Below are 6,611 nucleotides of genomic sequence, written 5' to 3' on the forward strand. Positions count from 1 at the left end.
CCCAGGCGGGTCTCGAACCCTCGGGCTCGGGCAATCCACTCACCTCAGCCTCCCAAAGGCATGGGATTACAGGTTGAGCCACCGAGCCTGGCTAGTTATAATTTTTAAGACAGCTTGTAACCTGATAATGCGATTTAGCATATATATAGGCATGTGGTATCCTCAACTTTCATCTTGTGTCCACGTGGCTGGGCCATAAGTATTTATAATTTACAAATGGTGTGGCCATTTGTCATCTTTCCAAACCTGGGTCCCTCCTATATTAAGAGTTTGAGCAAATGATCGAGCAACCCGTGTTTTGAGGTTCTCATAAAGGGGGATGCCCAGTTCATCTCCCTTTGGGTTAGGTAGAAGGAAAAATCCTGGCTGGATTATTCCTATGGTACCTGTTCCTTACTATAGCACTGGGAGTTGGGTATATGCAACCTTTTCACATATCCAAAACAGCCCTTTAGGGGCTTTCCAGAGGTCTGGATTTACAGAGGACAGGTTTGTCCAACTTTGGCTTATAATGGGGATACCTTGAAACAGGTTAGCTTGTTCAGAGGATAGTACTGTACAGTTACTTATAGTTTGGGTGGCAATAGTACACTGGGAAGATTTAGTTGCATAGGTTGGTGCCCAATACCAAACAGGCCTTGCTGGCCACCAGGTCTGGTGGGTTGAATTCTAGTATAATATTTTTTTTTTGCAAGGAGTTTTTCCTACCCATTGAGTATAAGCAGAGCCCGCTTCTCCAGTTATTTTTGAAGAGAGGACCCATTTCTGGGGCAGGTTGTCTGTTCTAATAGTTACAGAATTGTTCCATTAAGGGATCTGGTATGCATCAAGTCTCGAAGGGTACTCTTTAGTCACTAGGGCTCCCGCACAAACCCAATAATTAGTGACACCAAGTGTCCGGGCTATGTTTTCAGCCAAATTTATCAACAGATTTTGGCCTACTTCCCATGGTTGAGGGAAGGGGTTTAACTTTAGCTGTTGGGTAGCCAGGGGAGTTATAAATTGTACAATTTCTTTAAGGAGTTTCTTGGCTTCGGGTGCAGGCGCGAGATCCCAACAAACTCAATTTGTGCTTCCGAGGGTGCTACAAGCTATAACACCAGCTTTAGTGTACTGGTAGCTCTGTTTTGATAATCCAGTAAAGTACAGCAGGCAATTATGGGTACAGATATGTTTGTCAGTGTAACAAACTTCTGGCTGGGATGAATAACTATGGAAGACTTTTATGTCTGGCCAGGTAGTTTCTATACATTTACATGCTGGGTGTGTGAGGGAAGTGATAGACACCCAAATTAGGCAGAAGTACATAAAAGCACAAGAAAGCTTCCTATTACAAGAAGGAACAGAAATGTTAGTGAGACCTTTTCCCAACATGTCCAATTTGTTGGGGTCGATTCTGCCAGTCCTATAGCAAATAGAATAACAAATAGTATAGCAATTGGTATGTACAAAGGCTGGCAAAGCATAGGCATGTAATTTTAGAAACAATGGTTTATCAGTAGGGTGTTGATTCTGTTGAGTCCTCAAGCTTCTGGCGTGCATAGATCAGCCAGAGTCTGGTGTGTGACTGAAACAAGGCCAATGGATCCTCAAGTTTCAGCTGTGCATAGACTAGCCAGCCCTGGAGTGCCTAGAGCAGGGCCTGAGGAATCTGGTTTGGGTTGTCCAGTGGCTTTGGTAACTTTTCAGAGGGTCAGCTTAAGGGAGTCAACGGATTTGTGGTGCACTCCCAGTCCTGGGAGGCAGGCTTAACTCTGCTGTAATGGATCCAGGGAACTATTTTGGTTACCTTGACTGCGGTTGGGGTAGACAAAAGGGTAGTAAATTGGCCCCTCCAGAGGAGTTTTAGAGGCTGTATGTTCCATTCTTTTACCCATACCATATCATCTGGTTTAAAAGAATGGGCATCAGTAGTTAAACTAATCGGTAGCATTTCTCTGTCTTGACAATGGGTCCTTTTAAGGCTGAACCTAAGGCTTGCATTTGTTGTTTTAGAGTAAGATTTTCTAACTCCTTTAAGTCTCCCTGTATGCCCTTAACAAGAGGGGGTGGTTGCCCATAAAGGATTTCAAAAGGTGAGAAACCTGTTTTGTGGGGCCAGACCTTACTGTTTTAGAAGGACTATTGGCAGAAGCTGGTCCCAGCCTAAATGAGTTTCTTGGCATAGCTTACTTAGTTGTGATTTTAAGATCCAGTTCATTTGCTCCACCTTTCCCAAACTTTGAGGCCTATAGGCTCTATGGAGCTTCCATTTGATTTGCAGTCCTCTTGTCATTAACTGTACTACCTCAGCTGCAAATGCCAGTCCACTGTCTGATCCTATAGTGATTGGGAGTCCAAACCGAGGAATGATTTCTTTTAACAGGAGTCAGGTCCCTTTGGTGGCTTTCTCTGTCCTTGTGGGGAAGGCCTTAACCTATCCTGAGAAAAGTACACACAAAAACAAGGAGATATTTATAGCCTCAGCAGTGCGGGAGTTCTGTAAAGTCCACGATAAGATCCTCAAAGCGTGCTCCCCCCACATGCTGCACTCCAGAGGAGACTTTGGGTCCCTGCTGTGGGTTATTCTGAGGACAAATTACACATTGTTCACAGACTACCCACACTATGCTGGAGAGTCATGGGTCATAGAAGTACTTACTGAGGGTATTTTCAAGAACAGTCCATCCGCTGTGTGTCCCTTGGTGAAACTGCCTGACAAATGTTGGAGCCAAAGATTCTGGCATTGCTATTTGGCCGTCTCGAAATTTTCAATCTGGCTTGTAAGTAGTGTCCCATTTCAGTTTCAAACTATGTTTTCTCCTTTGGTGTGTAGCAAGGGCTCCAGTTCATCAGTGGGCTAGGAAGCAGCACCACGGTTATTGCAGTCATTTTGACAGTTTCTTTTGTTGCTGCAAGCTTTGCTTTTTGATCTGCTTTCCTTTGGCAATTATCACATTTCCCTTTTGATGTCCTTTGCAATGTATGACTGCTCCCTCTTTTGGTGCCCATACAGCATCTTGTAGCTCTAGAATTTCCTTGCCATATTTTATGTCTTTCCCCCCTGAATTGATTAAACCTCTCTCCTTGTATAAGGCCCCATGCACATGCAAGGTAGTAAAAACATACTTGGAGTCTGTATAGATATTAGTGCATAGCCCTGCAGCTAGCAGGAGGGCTCTAGTGAGTGCAATGAGTTCTGCTTTTTGAGCTGAAGTTCCTATCAGCAGAGGTTTCACCTCAATCGTGGAGTTTAAAGTTAATACCAAATAGCCCATGAAGCGCTCTCCCTCCTGTATGAAGCTACTCCCATCCATGAAATACTCGACTTTAGGGTCCCTGAGGCTAGTCTGTCAAATCTGTATGGCTAGAGAACACTTCATTTATTATTTCAATGCAAACATGGTCTGGCTGTCCTGGCTCTATAGGCAGTAAGGTTGCCAGATTTAGGGTCTTTACTACTTCTAGGCAAAAGTGCGGGTTTTCACAGAGCATTCCCAAATGTTTGACCATTTGAGCATTGGTTAGCCAATATCGCGCCTTGTATTCCATTAGATTTATCACAGCATGAGGCACCCTGACAGTTAGGTTTTGTTCCAAAGTTAGTTTGTCAGCTTCTGTTATCAGGAGTGCCATGGCTGCCAGGGCTTGTAAACAAGGCGGCCAGCCCTGAGCCACAGAATCTAGCTGTTTGGATAAATATGCCATAGGTCTATGTCATGACCCCAGCATTTGAGTTAAGACCCCTACTGCAATGCTAGCACATGCATACACATATAGAAAGAAAGGCTTAGTTATGTCCAGGAGTCCCAGACTAGATGCATTGGTGAGGACCTGTTTAATTTGTTCGAAGTCCTGTTGTTGAGCCTTTTCCCATAGCCGAGGCTCCCATTCACCACCCTTTGTGGCTTCATAGAGGGGTTTTGCCATGATGGAAAAGTTAGGTATCCAAATTCTACAGAACTCTGCAGCCCCTAGAAACTCCCGGATTTGATGCCGGATAGTTGGGACTAGAATTGAACACACTGCCTGTTTTCTTTCAGGGCCAAGTTGGCGCTGACCTTGAGACAAATGAAAACCTAGATACCTAACTTTTTCCTGACATATTTGGGTTTTTTTCTTTGAGACCTTGTGACCCGCCTCCCATAGGAGGGTGACCAGTTGCTGTGTCCCTTGCATACAGTTTTTCTTGGTTGGTACTACCAACAGCAAATAATCTACATACTGGAGCATGGTACAGCCACACTGGTTTGCTGGAAAGGTTTCTAAATCTGAGGCTAGTGCCATACTGGAGATGGTTGGAGAATTTTTTGAATCCTTGAGGCGGCTGGTTCCAAGTTAACTGTCCTTTGGTGTCGTTTGTCAAGTTCTCCTATTGAAAAGCGAAGATTGACTGGCTTCTTGGGGCTAGGTGGATGCAGAAGAAGGTGTCCTTAAGGTCCAAGCAGGTGAAGAAAGCAGCCTCAGAGGGATGAAACCTAGCAGCGTATATGGGTTTGGGATGACGGGGTGTAGAGTGAACGCAACCTGGTTTATGGCTTGCAAGTCTTGAACCGGTCAGTAGTTGTCCATGCCTGGTTTTTGCACTGGCAACAGAGGTGTATTCCTCACAGACTGACAAACCTAGAGGACTTCATAATACAAAAGCTTCTCCAGGTGCTTGTGGATTTCTATTTGTGCCTTGTGTGGGATGAAGTACTGCCTCTGATGGACTGACCCACCACCCAACTTTAGTTCCACAATCACAGGGGGTATATTTTTTGCCAGTCCTGGAGGATTATCCTCTGCCCACACTCCCGGTACTCGAAATGGCAGCTCTGGGGATTGTTGTGAGCCCTCCATTAGGCTGTAGAGCCACCATTCCTCTTCCCAGGGGACAGTGAGGGTCATGATTTTAGCCTCTGGTCCTCTTTTTATTTTTATTTTTTGAGTTGGAGTCTCACTGTGTCACCCAGCCTGGAGTGCAGTGGCCGCTCCCAGCCACCACAGCCTCGACTTGCTGCGCTCTGGTGATCCTTCCGCCTCAGCCGTCCAAGTAGCTGGAACTTCAGGCACATGCTACCATGCCCGGCTAATTTTTGATTTATTGTAGAGATGAGGTCTTGCCAAGTTGCCCAGGCGGGTGCCTCTGGTCCTCTTAATCTCAGAGTTATGTGATCAGGAGAATCAAGGTTATTTGAGCTAGAAGCTTTCCCAGGAGGTCCTATTCCATCAAGGCTATGGAGCAATCTGGGAGATACAGGAACTCTTGTATGACTTCATGGCTGCCGACTGTGCAGCGTCATGGCACCGTGAAGGGATGCCTGGCTTGATGTCCAGTGACTCCCATAACATTAGCCTGTTTTTGGGAGAAGGGACTTACAGGCTGGGTGATCACAGAGTGTTCAGCTCCCGCGTTGACCATGAAGTTCATACGTCGGTCCCCTACTGTCATGCTGACCATAGGCTCCCGGGGGCCTAAAGATAGTAGGGAGCCCGGTCTGGCCTATTCTTGTCATAGTCCTTCCATAGAGACCAGACCCATAAAGCTGTTAGGAGTTGTGGGTTCTGTTGATAAGTGGAACCTTGTGGGCCATTTTTCTGTTGGGCTTCCTCATCAGCTATTTGTTGGGGGCATTTACCCTTCCAGTGGTCTTCTTGGTAACAATAGCCAAACTGGTTTCTCCCTAACTTCATAGGGGGTTGTGATGTCTATTGTGTAGGCCGATAGATGGAATTAGAGGTCTCTGGGCAGACTGAGGCGGTCCAGGCCTCGCTCTGGGAAACTGCTGGCCTGGCTATCTTCTTCCCTGATTTCTGCCTCTGTTTCCTCCCGGTGGGCCTGTGATCTGGTATCCTGCAATGGCAGCAACAAGCATGACGATTTTCTTTTTCTGCCTTGGGTCTGCCTCTTGTTGGGCCTCTTTATCTTGGTTAATGAACACTTTAGTGGCAACTTCTAGCTGCTGACTAACATTCATTCCAGCAAAGCCCTCTAGTTTTTGTAGTTTATGTCAGATAGCCCCCTGGGACTGTCCGACAAAAGCTGCATTTACCATATGCCGATTTTCAGTTGCCTCTGGATCATAGGGGGTGTATAGTCAAAAGACTTCACAGAGTCTCTCACAGAACTGGCTTGGGCTCTCATCGGCACCCTGGAACACCTCAGAGACCTTGCTTATATTTGTGGCCTTTTTCCCTCCTTCTCTCATACCTCCTAGTAGGGTCTCCTGATACCATTCAAGCATTTGCAGCCCCTGGTTACTGTTGGGGTCCCATTGGGGGTCCTCCTCTGGGAACTGATTTGGGGCATATGCCTGGACGTTGATTGCTCCAGCCAGGGTGTGTTCCTCTAGCCATTTTATAGTCCCCTGTGTAATTCTCCAATGTTCCTCAGTATTGCATAGCATCAGGAGGAGTTGGTGGCAGTTTGCCCAGGTTAGCCTCTGGGTCTGGATAATGGACTGTATTAAGTTAATCATAGCCTGAGGCTTTTCTGTGAAGGACAGCATATGATTTTTCCAATTCAGGAGGTCTGTGGTGGTGATCCACCTTGGATCTGGCCTTGTGATCATAATAAATAGGTCCCCTAGTCTCCCTCAGTGGCATCTGGAAGGCAACATGACATTCCCCTGATGTGAAGTTAGACATGT

This window comes from Carlito syrichta, unplaced genomic scaffold (assembly GCF_000164805.1).
Source record: "Carlito syrichta isolate Samal-C Ts95f unplaced genomic scaffold, Tarsius_syrichta-2.0.1 Scaffold315896, whole genome shotgun sequence".
NCBI classification, from domain to species: domain Eukaryota; kingdom Metazoa; phylum Chordata; class Mammalia; order Primates; family Tarsiidae; genus Carlito; species Carlito syrichta.